Below are 26,498 nucleotides of genomic sequence, written 5' to 3'. Positions count from 1 at the left end.
TTTTAGTAGTACTTCTGGAATGGTAATAGAAAATGTAAGTGGACACGTACTATAATGCACACTGGCTCCTTCCTGTTTGTTGTACTGTAAAAGTGTCAGTTCTCAGGGTGATGTATTGCAGCCTAACACCTCCCTACAGTCTCCTGAATCATCAAAAAAGTTTTACCGTTGGAACTAAACATCATCTTCAGTGGGGATATTGGCCCCTTTCTGATAGTCCTGTCCAGTCTTATGTAAAGAAGGAAGGAACAAATTCCTTAAGTAGGTCCTTGGAAATGTGAGGGAAGAGAAGAGCTGCAGGTTATATTGGTCTGGAACATGGAGGAAAAAGCAAAACAAACTGAAAGTGGCTGTGTGGTGTGACAAGGCAGATCAGATACCCTATGTGATAAGCGAGTACAAACGTATATATATCTGGGGCATTTTTGCATATTGAAGGCTGACTAGTGTACCACTTTGCAGGACTTTGTCAGTGACAGAACTGTCACACAAAATCATCCCCATGCTTTGCCCCCTAGGGCACTGTAATGCTTTTTTATTACTCTGGGACAGATGTTGCTACCAATATTTAATGTTTTGAGGAATAAGCTCCTTTCCTTCTTTGCTTCCTGCTGTTCTCATGCCATTAATTAATCAAATTGCTTGCTTAGTGTTAAGCATTTTGGGAACAGGAAATCAGAGGTTCCTCTCTCTCATTCTTACTCTCAGGGATATTCTGTATGCTGACATCTCTAGCAGTGCAGTTAGTGACTGTGTGTGAGGCTTCTGCATTTTCTGCCTTTGTCCCCCCAACCCCCACCTGATCGTGGTCATGCTGCTTTCCATGTCATACAGCGGATCACTGTTCACGTACCATGCCCAGTTCTAAATGACACATCTGTGAAAGGGCACACATCAGGGTAGCTGGTGTCTTTCAAAGGGGATCCAGTGTCTGTCAGCCTGGGACGACATGCTTGACAGGCCTCGTTGCTTCACAAGAGACGGCTTGCACCTGTCACCCCTAGGCTTTCGAATACTGGACAAGGCTCTTGCTGCCCCCATAGTGCCTTTTTTTAGGCAAGGCTCAAAAGTCAAACCCACCTCTGTAAACAGCACAAATAAACAAATAAGGGTTATGCTACTCAACGCCAGGAGTTTAAATCTCAAAATGAATGTGCTCTAAGCACTCCTCAGTATGGAGAACGTCAACATCTGTGCAGTAACTGAAACCTGGTTCAAGGCTCCACAGAGCACCCCAGCACTACCGGGCTACAACTCTTACCACACATTTTGGCCACAGAACATGGACCGAAACACAAAAGTAGAGGGTGCATCCACATTCATCAAGGATACCTACACCTCCAGGTTAGTGGCGCAGCATGATACCTCCGAGATCATCCATGTGCAACTAACATCAGGCAAATCTGCAGTGCAAATTGAGGCCTGCTACAGATCACCCTCCATGACCCAGAACCACCACTCCGCCTTTCTGGAGACACTGGAAAACATGAAGGTCCTACAGAACACCCTGATATTGGGTGATTTCAATTACCCTACCATTAAATGGGAAAACTACTCAAGTACAAACTACCAGGTCCAGCGCTTCCTGGAATTTATCAACTCAAATGCCCTGAAATCAGCTGGTAAACTCTCCTACCAGAGGTGAAAACATATTGGACCTGGTCATCACCAACATGGGCGACAGGTGTTCCACACCAGAGGTCAACTCGTCACTGGTTAGATCAGACCATAAACTAATCACTCTGGATGTCCACACCACACCACCACCTCCAACCAAGGAAACCACAGTGAAAAACTTTTCTATAGCAAACTTCACCTTACTTAAGACAGAGGTGGTAAGTTTCACAGCCCCCACGCTAAAGGATAACAGTGTCCAAGATGCAGGAACCTTTACAAATGCATTCTATGAGCACCTACAAGGATGCATGGATCGTGCCATCCCTAGCAAAACCAAGACTCACTCCCCTAAGAGAAGGAAACCAGTCTGGTTGGACCCTTGCCATAAACAGGCTAGACAATAGAAGGAGGAAACTAGTTCAGAAAAAAAGCAAATCCCAAGAAGGAAAGACATCCCTGATCAGTATCAGTAAGAAACTAAGGTCCCTCATAAAATCCTCCAAGGCTAAATTCGAAAGAAAATAGCCAAGGATTCGAAAGATAACCACAAAGCCTTCTTTAGCTATGTCAAGAATCTAAGTGGCAACTCGCAGATATGCTCTGAGCTAGTGCAAAATAGCACAACATATACTGAACCCACTGATATTGCCAACATCCTGGCAGATAGAGTCCGTGCAAACTTCACCTCCCTCTCACCTCCAAAAGGGCCCACAACAATACCGGAAAAGTGTAGTGTCCTGGAAGTTACAGATGCACAGGTGAAAACAGCCCTTTTAAAAGCCAAAATCACACTGTCAGTGGGGCCAGATGGTGTCCCAGGCTGCGTCTTGCATAAACTACAGAATGAACTAACCCCCCCCCCCCCCCACTAAACACACTGTTCAACCTCAGCCTCTCCACAGGCTTCATGCCCATAGAATGGCACACAGCAACAGTTATTCTGCTCCACAAAGAAGGGGCCACAACTGACCCTGGTAACTATCACCCCCCATAAGCCTGACTAGCCTGGTCTGCAAGGCTGTGGAGTGCATCATCATGGAACTCATTTACAAAGACATTGAGAACCTCCAAACACTTGACCCGACCCATTTTGGCTTTGTTAAGGGCAGATCATGCCTACTAAACCTGGTTGACGTCTTCGAGACAGTCACCAAGGCCATAGATGAGGTGAAGGTAGTTCACACAGCCTACCTTGACCTCGCCAAGGCTTTTGACACCATTCCCCACTCGGGAATTATAGAAAAACTCACCAGCCTGAACAGAAACCCCTATGTCACGAGATGGGTTGCCGACTGGCTTACAGACAGAACTCACACGGTAAGAATAGCAGGCTCCAGGTCCGACTCTAAACCATTCACAAGTGGTGTCCCACAAGGTTCGGTCCTGGGACCCCTACTGTTCGGCATATACTTCTCAGAAGTACAGGCAAACACAGGAGGACTATGACTAACCAAGTTCGCTGATGACTGCAAACTGGGAGCCATAATTGACTCTCCGGCTGACAAGGACATTCTCCAAAAAGGCCTTACTGAGATGGACACCTAGTGTCAAAGTCATGGTCTCAAGCTAAATGCCAAAAAATGCATAGTCATCCCGTTTGGGAAAAACAAAACACCCATGAATTACCACATAGGTGGCAGCCCCCTTAATACAGAAGAGGTAATAAGAGATCTGTGGACCCAGGTAGATAGTAATCTCTCCTTTGACAATCATATTGCAAAAGTAGTTAGGAAATCCTTCTCTGTAGCACATCTAATTACTAAAGGGTTCGCATCTAGAAATAAAGAGGTTATAGTGCCCCTCTACTCGTCACTCATCAGACCCATCATAGAGTACAATGCCCCATTTGGGATGTACCTCACAAAACACTTCCAACAGCTGGAAAGACCACAAAAGTACCTCACCAAGAGGATTACTGGTCTCAAACATATGTCCTATGCAGCCCGACTGAAAAAACTCCGGCTGTACTCAGTGGCATATCGCTTACTCAGAGGTGATCTCTGCCTGACTTACAAAGCCATGTCCAACTCAGAATTGAGGGACATGCTCCACCTAAAGAAATCCAAGTCACTGGGAGCCACTCGCTCTAGTGAGCTAAACCTGGCCACAACAATAAATAGAACATGCTGGAGGGATAGATTCCTGTCACAGAGACTCCCCATGCTTTGGAGCAAAATTCCTAACTACATTAGGCAGAGCCCCTCACTAACACTCTTCAAGAGAAACCTTGATGAGTGGATGGGTAACAGAAAATACACCCCTGGGATCACTTCATTGGCTCTTCTTGACAGAGGCTCAGTTAATTAATCAATGGGGCGGCGAAAGCTGACACACTCTGGCTAGGCTTATAAATGCCCTCGGGCAGATAGCCTAGTACCTGCCTATGAACCTAAATGTAATAAAGTGTGCATCAGAAGCCCTCTCTAACAAAACTTAAAAATCTTCATGTGTACCCTGATACAGAGGGTGCGGAAGAGCAGAACAGACACTCATATAACTTGGGAAGCATTTGTTTTTTTCAGAAAACTCTAGCTTGGAATGGAGAAGAACTGTGATATGAAGTTGAAAGGTATACTCCAAGAGAAAGTGAGGTAAATAACTTCCTTTAAGCATAAGAATAATATGCTGAAAAGTTGTTTTTCTGTAGATGACAGAAGTAAAAACAATTTTGGAACTGGAACTGGAATACATGTGGGACAAGCATGAAAGATTGAGAAAGTGAGGAAAGGTGACGGGCACAAGGGGCCTATAGTACTGCACATAACTAGGAATTATGGGTAGACCAGATGATGCAAGCAATCCATGTTTGTAACCCAGATAAGACTGAGACTTCTAGAGTCACAGGTAATAGTAAATATCTACACTGTTGTTTTTCTAATAATATATTGTGCCACTTTTCATGTATGACAGCAGTATTTTACATTGTTTTCCATTCATGTTGAACACTGTACAATCCTTTTCCTAGAAATGAAAGCTTTGATTATATCATAGAATGTGTTTAAACTTGTCCCTGTTTTGATTGGTCTGACTTGTGCTTTCCTTTCTGTATGCACAGAGCAGCTTAATCAAAACTCAGCTCCAAGTTTCATAAAAAGAACCGTGCTGTCCTATCTTAAGAAAATCTGCAGAAATTATTTTTAACACATTATTCAGTTTGATTTTAACATTGAAAACAAATATATGAATAACCGTTTAGTACATCACACAAAATGTTTAATTTATAATGTCATAATGATACACATCCATAGCTAGCAAAATCTAAAACTATGTATTTTTCATAGAGTAATTTGGAATTCATTAAACTGTGAAGGACCACACATGGCTTACGATTTTTCATGTCTATACCTGTTGTTCTGGGTCAGCTCCTTCTAACTTTCATATCTTTGCCTTTTGATATGCAGACAAGCAAGTTACCTCCATTTCTGCCAAGAACCTTAGTGGGTACTTGACAGGAAGTGACACATGCCCAAAGCCCAGGCAGTGAAAGTGTGATGGCACTTTACTATGCAGGCAGGCAGGCAGAATCCTGTCACATTGTAGATGTGATGAAGTGAGCATGGCCTGGGTGCAGGTACTGCAGCACGCTAAGCAGTGGACATATCTTTGTCAGATATGCCGTATCTTCTAAAGCTATTTGCTCAGCAGTCACCTTATCACTTTCTCTGTTGTGGAGAGTGCACCTCAGGATGCTCAGTTTCTCTCACATCCTAGCTAGCTGTCTGGCTTCTGTGCCTCATCCTAGATCCTAATTTATTAGCACTGTATGTATGTATGGTGCTTCTGTGTAGTAATACTTAGAGCAAATTATTCCAGGGAGTATAACATCCCATCAGGCATGATATTTCTGATTTAAGTGGTACCCACTTTTCAGTCATTCAGCATTAATATGGAAAATAACTTTTGCCACCCTTCTCAAACAGTAAACTGCAACCATACAAAGACAATACCGAGACATTGTAATGCAAACAAAACTTTGTCATGTACCAACTCAAACTCATCTGTATATAGATTCAGTAAAGTAACAGAGGATAGGGCTTGTCAACCACAAGCCATGCCATCCAACAAAATGCCCCCAATGTCCCTCTTACAAGTAGGCATTGTTAGCCTCTGATAGTTTGTGACAGACACCAGCCTGCAGACACAGCTATAGCAGAATTATATAGTAAATGCCAAAATCAGAAATGCTCTCATTCTGACTTGTATTTTAATAATTTAGCCCACAGAAAATAGCAAGCCAATATATTCTACATTTCTATACTGCAAGTATGACAGCACTCCATTTTTAATCCTCATGGAGCACTCTGTAATACACAGCCAGAGTAAAACTGAATAAAAACTACTTTATGATTATATATCGGCAAAAACATAATATAATTCATATGTCAGGGTCTTTTACAATGAAGACTTAGCATCCTAAGAACATTAATTTCCCACCATCAACTTTATACTTCACTCACCCCCAAGTTTATGTTATTGGGGTCCTACAATCTTATTTCAATCACCTTCCCAATTAACAGAACCACTCATATTACTATGTACACTCAAGAAATCCACTACTAAACTCCTCATGAAAACATGTGGTCTCACCAACCCATACTCTCACGTGCATGAACTATACACACATGTTAACAAACCTATGTCATACCCCGTACATCAGAACCCCAAATATGTAATTTGATAAATATATTCATTTTGGTAAGTACAGCTGCAGTCAGGGGAAAGAGAATTTTAATGAAATACATAACTAATCACATCTTTACCCAGTCCTTTTCACATCTTACTGGAAGTCGTATGGAGCACATCCAACTTACAAAAGCATCCTCTCAATACTTGGACCTTCACCGCAGACTAGCTGTAATTTTAATTACTCTGTTAACCATCACAACCAGGGCATCTGATATATACATCCACTCTAACCTTGCAGCACAGGTTACATGCAGACAAGACAGCCCAAGTCCATGCTGATCACCAGCTTTTGTGAAACCAGTCAAATGTTCGATCACATCATCATTAGACACGTTAACAAACTATCCTTTATTTGTTATCCCTTAATATTCAAGAAACTTTATCACACTACAAAGGGAAATAATATGCACTTTGACTGGTTAGATATACCTACAGTCACAACCAAAAAACAGTAAAGGCTCCACGAAGTAAAAGCAGAGTAAATGTATTAGCAAATCGCACAGCACAAGTAAAATCCTGTACAAGTTAAGCGCTTTCGCCTGGAACACTCCCAGGCTCTGTAACCACAGGAAAATTGCACTAAAAGAGTTGAGTCCAAAAACCAAAGTTCAACTGTCAGCTGGCCCAAGTCTTCTGTGAAGTCTGAAAGATCCAGTGCAGTCATTTTGAAAATGTCATCTGCTCTGGAAGTTGGTAAATTATGGTTCCCTTTCAGATGAAACATCTCCTCCTGCCCCACTGCTGGCACTGGGATCATCTTTGCTGCGAGGGGCATTTTTCTGTTTGCCAGATTCAGATGGCCCTTTAGCTCAGGTCTTCTCTTTTCTTTGCTGCTGTTTTTCCAGTTTCAGAAGCTGCTTTGGATCCAAAGGTGTTCTTGGAGACTCCAGTTCTGTAGTTACTGGGCCATCATTCTGGATATGTACTTGCATATAGGCTCCAAATTTGCCATCTTTGATTAGTTCTGATTTGTAACTATTCTTCATGTGCTCTAAGAACTCATTGTAAAACACCTCAGAATACTCAGCAGGTATGGCCATGTGGTAGTCAGGCTTGTTCCCTTTCAGGACACACTGTAGTATGAAATGACTTATGCAAAGCACCTCATACTGCCTGTCCATAACACTTTTACACCAAGGCTTCTTATTCCCATCTTCAAACAGTCGCAAATTAAGGATCTTCTGAACCATGCATTCTGTCTTTTACTGCGTCTTCTACAGAGATTCCCAGTATTACACACTGCCCACAGCCAATCGGACTGACCTGTTCTTCACCCACTGTAACACTGGCTTTTGCAACTCTCTGAACTATTGCCTTCATAATGGCGGGTAAGACTCAAAATCCTTGCCTTCAGTGAGTAGTGGTCGTGGTGGAATGAAAGTCTGCTATACTTTCCATTGATTGGGGGGTGCAGACTCAGAATGTTGCCCCCCTCCCAATCAATGCAAATCAGAAGTCTTAAATTACTCTAATAAATTTCAGTGCCATTTTCAACCTTCCAGGATAGTGGCCATTTCTTCCCCTTATCTTGGTAGTGCGGTGTGTTCGCCACGTGAGTATTTGGCTTGATTTTACATTTTCTTTTGTATGTTTTTAAGCTAAAAGTTGCCTGTTGTCTGAAATTGTTCTGGTATAGGAAGGTGATATAGAGAGCATCTCATACTCATCAAATGTACTTTCCATTGGATTTTACTATCCACAACTTGTACTAGCTTTGGGTAATGTAATTAGCCACTCTAGTTTACAGTCTTTATGCTTCACTAAGTATAAACATAACATTGATAATGAACAACACATTTTCATCACCATGCATTTGTTTGTGTCTTTCGGCTTTTCTCGGTTAGGGGTCGCCACAGCGGAACTCCGGTCTGCTAATGATTGGTAGTGGATTTTTACCTACCGGGTTACCAGCCCTGACACACAACCTTCAACGAAGGCACGCCCCATTCATGTATGCCTCTTCACGGAAGACGCTCTAGCTGAGAATCGAATGGGACAACGTCTTGCTATGAGGCATCAATGCTACTGCAGCACCACCACCGCAGTCACTATTTTCATCACCATGCATACCTGTGTAAAATGAGTGCCTGCATCTACTATATAGTACTCCTCAATTATATTCCATTTAATAAAATATTTGAAAGGTTCATTTAGCTTTTCAAATGTTAGGAATATATGTATGAAAAGAACACTTCCAGGTAAATGTAATATGGAACAATCGTATATTTAACAATATAAATCTTTCACTTAAAAAATATAATTTCCAAGCAAAGTTGTTATATATTTATTATTAGTTGCATACTCAGAGTCCAGCTTCAAGATTAATCTTCTAATTTCAGACATACAATCAACTGTATCCTTCCACACTGAAAATGAAAAAAAATTGTTCTTGCAAATTTCACAATTTAAAAAAATAAATATTCCTGTAAAGAGAAAACTTTCCCTGAAGATCCACTTATCTACAGTTCCTGGCAGTCTCTGGTCATTCGACTACTAAGGGTAACTGATAACAGGCGCTTAGACTGCATAGTTCTCAGTAGTGTGAAGTCATAGCAATATGTGAATAGAGATTGCTGCTTCAGTATTGCTATTGGTTGCTAAGGGCAACTGATGATGGGCACTTAGACTGCATAGTAACAGTACATGGGTTGGCTACCCATATGCTATTACTCTGAACAGGTGAAAAAATGAAATTGCCACCCACTCCCTGTAGCTGTAGATTCATTGATTGACAGAATAAACAAGGTAGACTTAGTTATTTTCATTACCCATCCTCGTAGGGCATTTCCTGCCTCCAGGATGGGGGTGAATATGTTGGTGCCCATGAAATCATCAAAGTTTACCTTAAAGCAAGGAAGGGTATTACTCTTTATATGTAAATTACTCTGGAGATGAGGAAAGTTTGTTTGTTTGTGTCTTTCGGCTTTTCCCGGTTAGGGGTCACCACAGCGGAACTCCGGTCCGCTAATGATTGGCAGTTGATTTTTACATACCGGCTTGCCAGGCCTGACGCACAACCTTCAACGAAGGTACGCCCATTCACGCACGTCTCCACGCAGAAGACGTTCTAGCTGAGAATTGAACCGGACAGCGTTTTACTGTGAGGCGACAACTCTACCGCAGCACAAGTACTGAATAATAAATATGTCCCTCCAGCATATCTTATTTGTTTTTTGATGGAGATTCAAGTCGTAGTTCTCATAAATGTAGAACCGTTCATTTGTTGAGGTGTAGGAAATGAAGACTAGTTGAATTACTGATGATGCAAAATGCTAGACATAAGTTATCACACACATGAGTATGTACCAAACTGAGAATAGGAGGAGAGTTTCAAGACTGGCCTGGTAACTGACGATCTTTAGTTTGGTGATTTTTCCATTTAGGAACTTCAGGAGTCTTTGTAACTGTGTGATGTTTTTGGACAGATGCATACAAAAAGGGAAATTATATTCTTTAATTGGTCTGATCAGGATAGAGTGCAGAGAAAAGAGATCTTCTGCTTTGGATGAGATAGCTTAACTGAGCTTGACTGTTGTTGCTACATGGTAGAGAAAGCTAGGGTGATAAGGAAGTCACAATCTTGGATGATCATATCATTCTATAGCGAGATGTAGTCTGTAATGTAAGTTGCTGTCATGTTTTTTCAACCAAAGATGACAATACTTTGCTTTAAACGCAAGTCTAATTCCTAATGCACCGTTGATTTGTATTGTTTAGCCATGAATGTTGTCAGCTGCTGAATGAGTGACAACTCCTAGCTTTTTAGTAATTGGTATATTTACTTACTTTCTGTTACTGAATAAAACAGAGTCAAGTACTGAGCCCTGGGGAATGCCTCTCACCACTATTTTACTTTCTGAAATGGCACCTACTGCTTTTACTATGTGAATTATTTCTGTTAACCAGTTTGGTATCTGTCTTACAACATAAGGGTCTACATTTAGGCATTTATGTATGTATGGAATGCAAGCATGTGGAATAGTGTCAAAGGTCTTGGTGAGATACAGGTACACTGCATGAACTGCAGTGCTGCTATCTACAACTCAAAGTAGTTTACTAAATTACATAGACCTGGTCTTATTTTGACCAAATCATATTACTGAGGTTGTAGAGCATTATTTTTTTTTATTATTAGAAGTTTATACATTAATAAATGTCATTGGTTTGCAAATTATGGTTGTTAGGCTTATAGGTCTGTAGTTGCTGGGGTATAATGATAGCCATTTTCTGTAACTTGGGAGCATACCCTGTGGATATGTTTAAGTTGAACAATTTTAGGAGGAGTTCAGCTACACCATGTCTGGTTTTATTGATTAAATAGCTAGGTATATTATAGGGGCCCATAGAGGTGATATGCTGAACTTTGGAGAGAGCAGTTAAGATATGTTCCATGATAACCTTGTGGGGGGGGGGCTCAGGAATTTGTGGAACTTTAATAACTGTTACTGGCAGAGTTGTAGCAAGGTCAGCTGGCACCCTGGTCAACCCTGCATTTGACATCCTTCCCTCAGAGGTGCAAGATAAGGACCCACAAAAAAAGTCCTTTGGGAAAGAGCTGTTATGTCTCTACATAATAGCTACTGGTTTCATTCCAAAAGGCTCCAATAGGATCATAGGAGTTTAGTAGGCTATCGAGCTGGAGGTCATTTCAAGTCTAGCCATTCCATCCCAGTGTAATACAATAGATATGCTAGTCAGTACCCAGGATTACATTTGGTAATGACTGCCAATGTCCAGGAGGGTTTTGAGTGCTATCCCTTGTAAGAATTTATAGTACCCCATCCATTCGGCCAGGTTCCTGTTGAACTTCAAGTGTCACAGATGGCCTCTGCTTCACATGAATTGGCAGCCTATTCCAAGAATGTGGGAGTCTCTGGGAGACAAATCTGTCCCTCCAGCATGTCCTATTTAAGTTGCAGGCCATATTTAGGTCCCTGCATGTCCTATTTAAGTTGCAGGCCATATTTAGGCCCCTGGAATGGGTAGCTCTAGTCCTGTTTGATTTGCGGATATGCAGCAAGTTCATTAGGTTTGGGTCTGAGATTGCTCTGTAAGCCAGGCATAAGTCTCCCCTAAGAAGTCTATATGATACAGAGTATAGTGACAGGGGCTTTAGTCTGTCTGTGTACAGCATGTGCTGGAGTCCCTTGATCTTTGTTAGAAACCTCTGTGGTCTCTTCAATTTCTGCAGGTGCTTTGTACGGTACATGGCAAATGGTGCATTATACTCAACTATGGACCGGATTAGTGCTGAGTATACAGGGGTTATAACCTCCTTTGCTCACGAGGAGATGCCTTTACTAATCAAGTGTGCTAAATAGAAAACTTTCCTTACTACAGTAGACACATGGTGGTCGAAGTTAAGATTGCAGTCTACTTGTGATCCCAGATCCCTTACCACTTTGTGGGTACTTAGGGTATTGTTGATTTAATAGTGTGAAGGGACATTGTTTTTGTCGAAGTGAATGATGATACATTTCTTAGCGTTCAATTTGAGACCGTCATTAAGACACCAGTCATTGGTCTGCGTGAGATCCTCCTGGAGTATACTGACAACATTTGGGGATTTAATAATTGCACCCAGTTTGCAGTCATCCACAAACTTGGTCAGCCACAACACCTTAGTTTTGACCCAAACTTCTGAGAAGTATATACCAAACAGTAGGGGACACAGCACTGACCCCTGTGGCACCTCACTGGTGACAGGTCTGCTAGTTGATGTGGAGTCACCCACTTTGATAGTGTGTGTCCAGTTTGTGAACCAGTTGGCAACCCATCTTACAACAAAGGGGATTACATTCAGTTTGCTAAGTTTGTCAGTAATGCCCGAGTGTGGGATTTTGTCAAATGCCTTTGCCAAGTCGAGGTATGCTGTGTACACAGATTTGCCCTCGTCAATGACCCTGATCACATTTTTGAAGAAATCCACCAGATTTAACAGGCAGGATCTGTCCTTGACGAAGCCAGATTGGGTTGGGTGCAGGGTTTGGAGGTTGCCTATATCTTTTTTTATGAGGTCCATAATGATATGTTTCATGCCCTTACAGATGAGGCTGGTCAGGCTTTTGGGTCTGTTGCTAGGCCACCTTTATGGAGAGGAATAACTGTTGCTGTTCTCCATTCTGCAGGAACAAAGCCTGTGATTAGGCTATGATTGAAAAGGGTACTTAATGGTGATGCTAGTTCATGTTTTAGCATGTTTAGAAGACAGCCTGGGATGCCGTCTGGTCCCATAGAGGCTGTGTTTTTTGCCTTGGACAAGGCTTTAATGACCTGCTCTTCAGATATGTGAGGGGAGTTTGAGGGATGTTTCTGATAAGTTTGGAGGGGATAAGGGAGTGAAATTTTCATCAAGCCTATTAACTAGCAGATTTGCTATGTATATGGGGTCAGTGTGTGTGTGTGATACCGTTATTCACTATTTCTGCGCATGCTTGGGTCCTACCTTTTAGGCTATGTACGTAGCTGTAAAAGGCCTTATAGATGTACTTGGCTGTGCTTGCTAGGTTTTTCCTCAAAGGAGCCCTTAGATGATTTGACATTTTGTCTTATTTGCTTGTTGAGGCTGAGGAGGGTCCTTTTCCATTATTGGGGCCTTACCTTTGTTTTCTTGGACAGCAACTTTCTGCGTTTATAGTAAAGTTTGTTGATGCTGGATGTCCACTGTGGCGGCTTATTTTTACTTGGAGCTTTGGCCTGGAAGGACATGGTTGATAGGCCACACTGCTTTGCCAGGGATGGTCTTCACCTGTCAACTGTATGCTTTCGGATATTGGACAAAACATTATCCACCCCTATAGTGCCTTTTTTAGGCATTGCCAAACAGACAAACCTTCCAACATAACAAAAGCTACTCAGGACAAGTTAAAGGTGTTACTGCTCAATGCTGGGGCCTGAACAGTAAAACTGCATCCCTGGATGCTATCCTCACCCTGGGGAATGCTGACATCTGTGCAGTTACTGTAACATGGTTCAAAGCCACAGAAAGCACTCCCAACAGTGTATGGCTATAATGCCTTTCATACATTTCCACCAACCACTGAACATGAAAGAGCTAAAGGTGGAGGTGTATTTATGTACATAAAGGATAAGCACAGCACAAGGCTGGTCAAACAATATGACATGCTTGAGCTGCACTATATCCAAGTAACCATGGGAAAAATCCATTACCATATTCTTGCTAGCTACAGGTCCCCTACTGTGAGCCAGGAAACCCATACATCATACCCGAAGTTACTAGAAACACTCACCATCCAGCCCAGTGCCATACTCATGGGTGATTTTAACTGCCCCTCCATTAATTGTGAGGCACACATGATCACTAACATGCAGGCACAAAGATCTTTTGATTTTGCAAATTCAAATGCTCTGGAGAAGCTAGACTGCACTCCCACTAGGGGAACAAATACCCTGGATCTGGTACTCATAAATGTGGGACAGTGCTGCACCCCCCCCCCCCAGTGTTATGTCCTCCTCACTAGTAAGATCAGATCACAACGTGGTCTCCTTTGAAATAAAGGCAGAACTAGACCCCCCATGTAACTCCAGAAACTTTAAGAACTTTTCTAAGGTAAATTACCCCCTTATTTAGGGATGGCATAGCTAGTTTCCAAGCTCCCACAAATCCAGAAAACTATGCAGAAGCATACCCAAAAACCCTCTATGACTATATAAACAACTGCATAAAAATGGCAGTACCAGCCTGAAATAAACCTGTGTCAAACTGCAAAAAAGCCATCCTGGTGGACCCCTAGTATTAATAGGCTGTGCAACAAAAGAAAGAGAATCTTGTTGAGAAGTAAGAGGGAATGTGCACAACAGAGAAATAAGTCACTCATTAGACTAAACAAGTGAGTCAGGGTACTAGTCAAGTCTCTTAAAGTAGACTTTGAGGTTAAAAATAGCCTCCAAAGCTAAGGATAACCTTAAGGCATTTTTCAGTTATGCCCGCAGTCTTACGGGCAACACCCATCAATGTTCGGAATTAGTTGTAGATAGGATCACCTGTACTCAGTTGGAAGACATACCAAATCTGCTGGCCAACAAACTGAGCTCAAATTTCATCTTCCCATCACCCCCAGTTCTCCCAGAAAATACTTTCCACCACTTTAACACCAATTTGAGTTACAGCACAATGGCACGAAAATTACAGAACCAACTGATATTGCCAACATCCTGGCAGTAGGGTTCAGTGCTAACTTTACTCCCCCCCACCCCCTAAAGGGCCCATATCTATACAGGAAGAATGCAGAGTCCCTGTAATCACAACTACACAGGTAAAAGCTGCACTCTCTAAAGCCAAAAACACAGCATCCATGGGACCGGACAACATCCCAGGCTGCGTTTTACATGAACTTCAGAACAAACTGGCTCCCCACCTAAGCACCATGTTCAATAATAGCCTCACATCAAGCTTTGTGCCCACTGAATTGCACACAGCAACAGTTATCCCACTCCACAAAGTGGGAGCCACCACTGATCCCGGAAACTGTTGCCCTATTAGCCTGACAAGCCTGGTCTGCAAGGCCATGGAACGTATCATCATGGAATTCATAAACAAAGACATTAGTAACCTCCAAACTCTGGATTCCACCCAGTTTGGGTTTGTGAAAGGCAGATCATGCCTCCTGAACCTGATCGACTTTTTTGAGGCAGTCACCAAAGCCGTAGATGAGGGTAAGGTGGTTCACACAGCCTATCTTGACCTCTCCAAGGCTTTCTACACCATCTCCAATTCTGGAATTATAGCTAAACCCACTAAACTAGGTATAAATCCCTACATCACAAGATGGGTTGCCAACTGGCTCACTGACAGAACCCACACTGTAAAAGTTGCAGACTCCAAATCTGACCTCAAACCAGTGACAAGTGGAGTACCACAGGGTTCAGTCCTGGGACCTCTCCTGTTTGGTATCTACTTCTCTGAAGTACAGGCGAACACAGAAGGGCTCTGGCTAAAGAAGTTCGCAGATGACTGCAAACTAGGAGCCATAGTTAAGTCTCCAAATGATGTGGACATCCTACAGAAGGGCCTCGCTGAGACAGATGCCTGGTGTCAGAGCCATGGCCTCAAGCTCAATGCCAAAAAGTGCAGTGTCATCCTCTTTGGTAAAAACTCTGTACCCATGAACTACCACATAGGCAGCAATCTACTTAACACCGAATGTGTGATGAGACCTTGGGACCCAGATGGACAGTAGTCTCTCCTTTGATAATCACATCGCCACAGTAGTCAGGAAGTCCTTCTACGTGGCACACCTCATCATAAAAGGGTTCTCATCCAGGGAAAAAAGAGGTTATTGTTCCCCTCTACTCGACACTCATTAGACCCATTATAGAGTACAACGCCCCTTTTGGAATGTTCCTCACAAGACATCTGCAGCAGCTGGAAAGGCCACAGAAGTACCTCACAAAGAGGATTACTGGCCTCAAACAAATGCCCTACACTGACCGTCTCAAAAAACTCCAGCTTTACTCCGTAGCATATCGCCTACTCCAAGGTGCTCTCTGCCTAACATATAAAGCTATGTCAAACCCAGAGCTGTTGGACATACTACACCTAAAGAAATCCCAATCCCTCCGAGCTACACACTCAAGGGACCTAAACCTTGTCACCACAATAAACAGGATATGCTGGAGGGATAGATTCCTGTCCCAGAGACTTCCCATACTCTGGAACAGGCTACCCATCTATGTCAAGCAAAGTTCTTCATTAGCACTCTTCAAGAAAAATCTTGATGAGTGGATGGGAAATAGGAAATACACCCCGGGGATCACTTCTGTGTCTCTGCTCGAAAGTGGCACAGGAAAATAACTTTCTTGGGTGGCGTAAGCCAGGGAACCTTGTTGGCTAGGATTACGTAGGCCCTTGGGCCGATAGCCTAGTACCTACCTATGAACCTATAAGAACAGGTTGCCACTGCACACTCTAAAGCTAAAAACACAGCTTCATTGGGACCTGATAATATACCAGATTGCCTCTTAAACAGCTTTAACCATGGCTTATCAGGCCCATTAGGCTCTCTGTTTAACCACAGCCTCTGGACTGGCTTTGTCCCGATAGAATGGAGGACACCAACAGTCATCCTTCTGCATAAAGGGGGACGGTCTACTGACTCAGGAAATTACAGACCCATAAGTTTGAATAGTCTTATTAGTAAGGCCATAGAAAGAATAATCATGGACTTGATAAGTAATGACATAGGAGACCTCCAAACACTGGACAGACCCAATTCAGCTTTGTCAAGGGCAGGTCATGTCTACTGAAACTGGCAGATTTCTTTGAGAAAGTCACTAAGACCATGGGCATAAATCCCTATGTCACCAGATGGATAGCCAGTTGGCTCACGGACAGGATGTGTGGTTAAAGTGGGTAAATCCAGATCCAGCAAGAGGCCAGTTACTAGTGGTGTGCCAAAGGGCTCAGTACTGGGACCTCTCCTGTTTGGAATATACTTCTCTGAAGTCAAGGCAAATGTGGAAGGCCTCTGGATGACAGTTTGACAATGACTGCAAGCTGGGAGCAATCACTGAATCCCCCAATGATGTAGATGGCCTTCTAGGAGGGTCTAGATCAGGCAAATGATTGGTGCCAGAACCATGACCTAAAACTAAATGCAAAATCTGCATTATCATATCCTTTAGGAAGTCAAATACCCTTGCAAATTACAACAGCAATAGTATTCCCCTTAAAGTGGACTTACAGGTGAAAGATATAGGTACACAGATAGCTAGTAGCTTGATCTTTGACTGCCATGTGTCCACAGTGGTGAAGAAATCCTTTTATGTGCACAACTTTTAAGTAAAAGCATGGCATCCAGATCCAGTGAAATTATAGTCCCACTGTACTCTGCCCTCATTAGACCAATACTCGAGTACAGTACGCCATTTTTCATACACTTGGCTAGACACTTACAGCAGCTGGAATGACCTCAGAGGTTCCTCACAAAGAAAATACAGGATGTAAACACCATGAACTATGCGGATAGACTGAAAGCCCTTTCCCTTTACTCTGTCTCCTACTGACTATTAAGGAGTGACCTATGCCTGACCTACAAGGCACTCACAAATCCAGCCCTGATGGAGCTGCTACACATAAGCAAGTCAAACAGCAAGAGCGTCACCCAATCTAGGAATCTAACCTTAGCCAGTGACTCAAACAAAACATGCTGGAGAGACAGTTATGTGTCTCAGAGATTGCCCCTTCTCTGGAACAGGCTTCCTATTCACATTAAGCAGAGCCCTTCCCTGGCCCTCTTCAAATACAGTTTGTATGGAGAATTGCAAATTCACACCTGGGTAGTGCCTATGTCCCTTATGAACAGGGGCATTCTGTAAGATATTCAATACACAGGCACAAATCCATGCAATCCTCTTGCCATAAGTTGAGTAAAATTGGGTTAAATTGGCTAGGCTTGTAAGGGCCCTTAAACCGTTAGCCTAGTAATCACCTATCACCTATGAATCCATGAAACTTTATTTGTCAGTAGTAAAACAAACCACAAGAGCCACAAGTGTCAGTGTAGTAAAAAAAAATAATCTTACATTTGTTCATGTGACTTTTTTAATGTGTTATATAAGCAGTTATTTTTATTGTATCATTCAGCCTGATGAAGCATTTGCAAAAGTTTTTAAACTTGCAAAGCAACTTAAATATGTTTTTTTACTACACTGACACTCTTGGGTCTTGTGGATTGTTTTACTAATATGTTTATTTATTTTGCTATTTATCCACTTGATTTGTTGTTAACGCTGACTTTCTTTTATACAACCTTTATTTGTCAAGACATAGTAGTAAAGAGGTATACAAGCTTTTTGCTACAGCTCCTAACAGACACACACACATGCACAGCAAATAAGTCATTTAATGGCAATGATCTCAATCATGACTGCTTAAATAACTACAGATACAACTGTTGTGCCTAGCAATTCGTAAGGAATTTCATCACTGATTTTTAGCAACTGGTGTGCATGTCTTCCACAATGGTAATTGTGCTTCCTAACAGCTTGGACCTGGGGCAGCTTCCCCCTTTGCTTCACCCTAGCTACTACAGCTTTGGCTTCTGGTGTAAATTTGGCACAGATTTATCCACAAGTATATTGGTAGTATCTTTACCATCAGAAAGGTAATACCTTTATGCACTGATTTCTAATGCACAAAAGAAGGAGTTATGATTATCTTTGGCTGCAAATGCTAACTTTGTGTTCCACTATGATCTTCCTTATTATAACTTTCAGATTTTTGCTGAGCCTTTTGACAAGAATCTTTAATGTGGGTAGAGTCAGATTTATTACAGTTCTTAATTATTTTTTTCCTTATGTAGCTTATTTATGTTATAGTCCACTAAGTTAGTTTATTTTTATGTTCCTCAGTACATTAGTGCTAATTGCAACAGGTTGGTTTATGCTATTTTTTAGACTGGAGTAACATTCATTGGCGTAAGTGAAAACAAAAGCTATGGGGTGGGGGGATGTTGCACTTGAATTTTGAGAGCTCATCATATAATTTTCATAGTTTTGTCTTTTTATAGTCCATGAATTCAGGGGTGCTAATTTTTGTGGGTTTAAATACATTAATGTTGTTGTGCTGGCCAAGGGTCGAGTCTTAGGGTATACTGTATATGCTGGTTTAGCTCCGCACAGAAGGCACCCCAGCTGAGAATCGAACCGGAGAACCTCATGCTGTGACATGACAACACTAACCACTGAACCACCTTGGCCACCTATATGCATGCAGTATGAATGTAACAGTTTAATTCAGTGTTCAGGCATAACTTATACCTTTATAGGAGGGTTGCAATATGGCTTCAGTGTGCACGATGTGTACATTCCTGGCTACACCCTCTGGTGGGAAGTATAGAGTGAAGAACCATGGTGGCCAGGAGAAATAGAAGCAAAGGGAAGAAATATAATATTAAACAAGACCAGAGTACCTCTAGGCAAGCAGAGGGAGTGTGGCCCTGAATGCTATGGAGTATTATGGTCAGATTTCCAATCAAAACCCACTTATTTGTTTGACAATACATTTGAGAAATATATTTCAAGAAATTTAACTGAAGATCAGAGCCCAAGAGTTAAATCTTGGCACCCATTTTGTATACACATATGATGAAAGAAACTAGATCTTAACTGTTTGTAGTATGGGGACTTTACTGCCCAGAGAAAAAATGTAAAGGAGCAGGAAGTGTTTTCCAGATTTTATACTTATAATATACTTAACACTGCCACATAGAAAGTGGTTAGAAGCAAAATGTCCCTCTGATAATATTAGCTTTATAGTGTTAAATACTTCATTCTGCCACATTTTTATTTTTATATGTGGCAGCACAAAGTGTAATACAGCTTTTATAGCTGTTGGAGCTTATCCACTTTTCCAGTGCTAATCTGTACTGGCCTCCATGCATGCCATAGTACAAGAAAAGAACACAGCAGCATTGAAAGATACATAACCTAGGGAATCTCCAGTCATAAAGAACAGACCTACAAATCTATGATGAAGTCTCAAAATTCAAGTTTAATTGTATCACTTAAGATACTGACACAGCAAGTACTTAGACAAGCAAACTCTATGTGCACCTAGATAAATTCACTGACCTAGCAGTCCCCTAGCTGGTCCCCCCCCCAAAATGAAAGTTTAAAAGTAAACCAACTTTTGGTAGTCCACATGTTAAAGATACAATAAAAGAAAAAAGCTTCTTAAACTGTACAGCAAAATAATAATAATAATAAAAATATATGTATATATATATATATATATATATATATATATATATATCAAGGTTAACATTAAAAAGCTATAAAAGGAACTAAAGAAAGTCATCATGAATGCAAAGCCATCCCATGAGCTTAGACTAGCAGCAGAAGCTAAAAACAGTTACAAATCCTTTTAGTTGCATTAGGACACTAAGGAATAACATCCAGCATTACTCAGAACTTATCCAAAATGGCACTACCTACTTAGAATTCACTAGAGATAGCCAGCATTACTAGCAAACAAATTCACTTCCAGTTTCAATCCTGAAATAACTATGCAAAGCCCACATATCCTACAGACTCCTACATAACCAAGGAACACTTGTTAAAGGTACTGTCCAAAATGAAAAATTCATCATCCATCAGGCCTGATAATACACCAGGTTGCCTAATAAACAGGAGGTAGGGTCTAAGGGTGGGTACTGGCAAAGCATAAGTGGCCACAGTGCCAGTGTCGCCTTCTATTTTCTATGATTCTGTGGCATCCATGTCAAGAAGACATAACTGGTTTATTATGATCAGAGAGCCCCAAAAAATAACTGTTTATAATACATGGAGCTTCAGCTTTGATATATTACTAGTTACAAAAGAAAGTGTAGGAGCTTGAAGTGTTTTGTGGCTTTGAAAGCTAAGAAACATTTTGCACTGCCACACAGACAGTGTCCAGAAGCTGTGTCTCCGTCTCATGATCTAACAGCTTTTGAAAGCTGTTAAACACTTCAGTCTGTCTTTTTATGTAGCAGTGAGAAGTGTTTTATAGCTTTTTAAAGCTGACTTAGTTTCTTGTCACTATTCTATGATGGCCTCTGTGTATGCTCTATCACAAGACTAGAGCACAGCAGATGAAAGCCGTGCATAACAACATTTTTTATGCACCTCTTTTATGTCAGAGCAGTGCATATCAGGTTTGCTTTTTCCAGAATTTGGAGTGTAATCAATGCACTCCATGTACTCCATAGAGGACTATGATTGGCTCTCTGATCTTAACTAACTCGTTTGTTCTAGACATGGATGTCAAGAATACTACCACAAAAGCAATGTGGAGTGAAAGAATACTACCACCAAGGCAACGTAGAGTGAGAAACTAACCTTTCTGTTCATTCCCCTACACAACAGTTTAGCTCAGCATCAGGGGGAAGAGCTGTCAAGAGAGGTCACAATCCACTCAGCTGTGAGGGTACTTTGTGCCTCTGCCTTTGCCCTTGTATCTGCCAGCATTACTGTGGAGGTTGGGCACCCCTTGCCACAGACAGACATGTCTGTCTCCATTAAAGTGTCCCATAGGAAACCTGTTCTTCTAATCCCAGCTGTGACCAACAGCACTCAATTCCACCTCCTGGACAAGTCTGGCTTATCCTGCAAACCAGAATCCAAAGAATAAGCTGACCATCTAGTCTTAACTGGCAAGCAGTGCTCCAATCAACAGCCCATATCTTTTCAGACACAAGCTATGGAAGTATTTTTTCTCCTGCCCTAACCTCACCCTAAAGCCCTCTATCAGTACATCACTGCATCATCACTGGAAATCCATGGTCCTTCCTCTGACATGTGCCTTCTCCCACACACAAGCCTGTGTCTCCCCAGTAAATGGCTTACTCAGCTTACACTGAAGCACAACCAAGCTGGGATCCACTGTTACATCCTCCCCCCAGAATGGGTGTGCCTACCCTGCCAATGGGTCTCACCCCCCCCATCTGGGTCTTTTAGCACCCAAGCTGCCACTTGCCTCTGGTCATCTGAGTTGTAGTCAGGGATTTATCCCAGTACTCTGCAGAGTCAGACTGAGATATGTGTTGAGGATTTATTAGTTGAGAGGCAAAAGCAACAGGATGGTAATTTGGTAAATCTATAGATCTGCTTTCTTGTGTAGCTCTATGTAGATGCCTTCCAGATTTTGAGAACATAATTTTTATGGACAAAATGGTTATTTGAGATTTACATGGGGTACCCAGTGCTTCACTGGCAAAGTTTAGGTACTCAGCAGGAATGTAATCAGCTGCTGGGGCAGTGAATTTGATCATGATGTTTATTGTTTGTTTTTGTAGAAGTAAGGACTGAGCAAAAATAAAGATGAAGGTGTTTTATTGGTAGGTGTAGTGGCATACAGTATATGGTGTGTGGGGGGGACTGAGGGGAATGACTGGACTTTGCAATTTGTAGGTAAACATCATTTAATTTATTAGTGATGCCAAGTGGAATGGTGATTAGAAAAACAAGGCTGAATCTTTCTGTGGTTGAGATGTTATTCTGTGTTGTTCCAAAAGACCCTCATATTATTTTTATGCTGATTGTGTTGGCTATAAAAATATATTTCTTAAGTGGAGAGTAGAACAATTATCATTATTCCTGAGATCATGATACAAGTTATAGAGCTGCAGCATTTTAAGCTTGATTTGTTTGCTTCTTGTCTGGCTGGCTGTTTTTTATTGGGCAAGAGACCACATGAGTTAATGTTTACCTTTTTGCACCTAGTTGGCACTAGGCTGTAATACAATACTAAAGCACTCAGCTATATTCTCAAAGCTGACAGAGTTGCGTAGTGACTAGTTATATGTCTTAAGCACAGTATAAATATTTGTACATTGAAATGCTTGGCATTTCTTGGCCAGCAGAAGTGCTGTAATTTTCTTACCTTTACTTGATCCCAGATTGTGAAAGCAGGGTGATGATCACTTATACTTTCTGACATGACACCCACCCTTGTAAGGTTATCAGGGCAGAAGGTTAACATCCACTCACATATGCTCTTGCATCAATTCACCTTGCCAGTGCAAGTTGTAATGTAAGCATTCGGGACAGATCAGACAGGTTAATAAAAAGGTATGCTTTACTGTTAATAGCTACAGAGCAATTAGTATTGATATTGCCAAGAATAGTAGCTCTACTTTAACATTTGAACTTAGCAAGGATAATGCTTTCTACACTGTATTGTTACTTCTCTTTTTACCCTTATTTGTACTGCTTCTGGGGTACTCATTCAAGATTTGGGCACCCTGACTAAAGAAATACATTTACCCCTTAACAGAAGATTTTCCAAAGGAGTGTTCTTGAATCAATATTTTTGGCTTTTCTTGCTGTTTAGTGGATATATTTAGATATCACTTGCAACTATTAAAAAAAAAAAAAAAAAGCTTGTATCTCCAGAATGGCTCAGCATTTTCATGAAATTTTCAAGGAGTGTTGCTGACCTAATTATGCATAAAACATCTGTAGTTCATTCTTCTACATAGACTCAGAGGTGAAGAAGTAGGCTGCACCTTGATTTTTAATGAAAAAATACAAAGTCATTTTTTATGCCCCAACATATATAAATGTATTTATTTTATTTATTTATTTATTTATTTTACATTTGTTTATCAGGAAAGTCTGACTGGACACAGGTCCTTTTTCAGCGGAGGCCTGGGGAGAAAAGCTTCGAGAAACTGTATAAAGTGAAAAATTACAGTGAAAGAAGAAAAACATACAGTAGTTGACAAAAAGTACAATTGGTATCTTAAAACATAATAGAAAGGTTCAAAGTGCAAATAATATAATCAACGATAATATGAATAGTTGAAAAAGCTATGGGAGACGTTAACAAATATAATGCATCTTTAAGGTTGAATAAAAATCAAAGGTGAAATACAATATATACATATTTTGGATAATACAGGTGAAAATGTTCTCTGTTTAAGCCCACTTTTCAGACAAAAACAGGTCTGTATCAAAGTTAAATACAGCATAGATTCCATTTACAGATAGAAGACAGTAGTAGGACATTTATGGTGTAGGCTTCTTAGATTCCGTGTGTACAAGAACTAGCCAGGACAGGAGCATGAGCAGAGCCAAGTTTCAGTTAAGTGTGATTTTAGAAGTTTTTTCAATTGAAGGAGAGAGCAGTTGGAGGTTATTGGAGCTGGTAGTTTGTTCCATATTTTGAGAATGAAGTTTGAGAAGAGTGAGTCCCCAGCTGGGTTGTTTGCTTTTGAGATATTAAGAAGCATTTTTTTTGCTGGAGCTGAGAGAGCAATTGTTGGTATATGGTTGCATTAGATTTTGGTGGGCAGGGGGTTTGTCTGGCTGATACAGGATTTTATGGGCAAAGGTTAGCTGATTAAAGAGTAGTAGTTGGGGTATTTCTAGCAAGTTTAGTTGTTTTAGAGATGTGCAATGATGTGTCGTGTATGGGGAATCTGTGGCAAATCTGGAAATTTTATTATAACAAGACTAATTTAGCTAGATCTATTTTTCCTAAGGTTGGTTAGGATAGGGGAGGCATATAGGAGAGTTGCTAAGAGGTGCATACGAGCAATAGTAGGTTTTGTGTTTATTGTCAGTAATTGCTTATTTCTGTAGAGGACACCTAATTTCTTGTGAACTTTTTGATGGTTTGAGAGATGTGAATGTCAAATTTTAAGTTGCTGTCAATTTTGACACCAAGAAGTTTGGTGTGGGAAACTGGTGTGATAGTGATTTTATTTTTGGAAGTGATATGGAATGATAAGCTTGGTGGGGGAATTCTTGTTGGGTAAAAGAGGAAGGAGCTTGGTTTTGTTTGTATTTAGGATAAGTTGAGTGTTAGTGAGACAAGTTTCGGCAGCTAGAAATGAGTCTTGGGTTATGGTCTGGGGGTCTTGCAGGGAGGAGGCTGTGCATATTAGTGTGGAATTGTCTGCATATTGTATTACTGTAGGGGGGTAGAGGTGTGGAGCCTGTGAAGAGTGAGAAAAGTGTAGGCCCAAGGATGGAGCCTTGAGGAACTCCTAATGTAACTGAAAGTAGGGGGGAGAGTTCATTTAGCCATTGAACAGCCTGTTGGCACCCTGATAAGTTCCTTTTAAACCAGTTGTTAGAGGAGGTACTGAGGTTGAGGGTGGAGAGAATGTAAATAAGTTTGTTGTGGTTTACCATATCAAAGGCTTTGGAAAGATCAAGAAAGATGGCAGAGGCAAACTTTCCATTGTTTCTATGGTGGTTCACTGTGTTAGTGAAGGACAGTAGGGCTGTGGTAGTACTATGATAGGGGCAGAAACCATGTTGAGTGTTAGTAGTTGGTGTGTGTGAAGGTATTGCATCAATTGTGTGTGAACTACTCTTTCAAAGATTTTTGATAGGGGTGACAGGATGGCAGTTGGAAGGTAGTTGATCAGTTCGGTGGAATTGCCACCTTTGTGTAAAGGTAAAATGTGGGATATTTTCCAAATGTTAGGCACAAGGTTTTCGGAGATTGATCTGTTAATTAGTATGGCTACTGGATAAGCTATAGCTTCTGAGGTAATTTGAAGGAAGTCTACTAGGAGTTTATCAGCAGCCAGTGTGGTTGGATTTAGTTTTTTAAGTAGTTTTTTATGGTATTAATGGAGACTGGTTGTAATGTAAAGGGGTCAGGCCTATTTAAACATAGATTGGGAGCATTACTCTAGCTCCAACACCCTTGCCCAAAGGTTCCTAGAATTCATAAACTCAAATGCTATGGAACAACTTGTTACCACTCCCACAAGAGGGGAAAACATACTGGACCTGATCATCACCAACATGGGGACTCTATGCTCCAGACCAGAAGTGTATCCCTCACTGGTAAGATCAGACCATAAACTGATCTCACTGGATATTCACATCCCGACCCCACCCCCTGCCCAGAAAACCACAGTGAAAAACTTCTCTAAAGCAAATTTCACACTCCTCAAAACCGAGGTGGAATCCATCAAAGCCCCCGGGCCTGTGGAAAATATGGCCCAGACCGCAGAATCCTTTATAAATGCATGCTATGAACACCTTCAGGACTGCATGGATCATGCAATCCCAAATAAAACCAAGACCCAATCCTCCAAAGGCAGACGACCTGTCTGGTGGACCCCAGCCATAAACAAACTATACAATAGAAGGAGGAAGCTACTACACGATAGAGCAAAATCCCAAAAGGGAAGGCATCTCTGATCAGTATTAGCAAAAAACTAAGGGCACTCATAAAATCGTCAAAGGCCAGCTTTGAGAGAAAAATTGCACAGGACACTAAGGATAATCACAAGGCTTTCTTTAGTTATGTTAGGAACCTGTGTGGGAATTCCCAGATATGCTCAGAATTAGTCCAAAATGACAAAAATACACTGATCCCACAGACATTGCCAACATCCTAGCTGACAGGTTCAGCAAACTTCTCCCCTCCCCACCAAAAGGGCAAATATCTATCCCAGCAGAGTGCTGCCCCCCCTGACATCTCAGATGCTCAGGTGGGAGCCGCCCTCTCCAAAGCAAAAACACAGCATCAATGGGACCAGACGGTGTCCCAGGCTGTGTCCTACATGAACTCCAAGAAGAGCTAAACCCAAACATAAAACTACTGTTCAATCTCAGCCTTACTACAGGATATGTACCCAAAGAGTGGCGTGCAGCAACAGTGGTCCCTCTCCACAAAGGTGGTGCCTCAACGGACCCTGGAAACTATCACCCCATAAGCCTGACTA

The 26,498-nt window shown here is 41.5% G+C and overlaps 1 protein-coding gene and 1 pseudogene across 1 annotated transcript in view; one reads left to right on the top strand and one right to left on the bottom strand.

Annotated features, from left to right (window-relative positions):
* GNAS (GNAS complex locus) overlaps positions 1 to 26,498 on the top strand; it is a 2,418,861-nt gene that overhangs the window by 603,282 nt on the left and 1,789,081 nt on the right. The gene's annotated exons all lie outside the window — the stretch shown is intronic.
* LOC122816895 lies at positions 6,908 to 7,654 on the bottom strand (annotated as a pseudogene).

The sequence above is a fragment of the Protopterus annectens genome, chromosome 12.part0, assembly GCF_019279795.1.
Source record: "Protopterus annectens isolate FY-2018-M chromosome 12.part0, PAN1.0, whole genome shotgun sequence".
Taxonomy (NCBI): Eukaryota; Metazoa; Chordata; order Ceratodontiformes; family Protopteridae; genus Protopterus; species Protopterus annectens.
The sequence above is the reverse complement of the archived record's forward strand: the minus strand, read 5'-3'. Positions and strand labels throughout refer to the sequence as shown.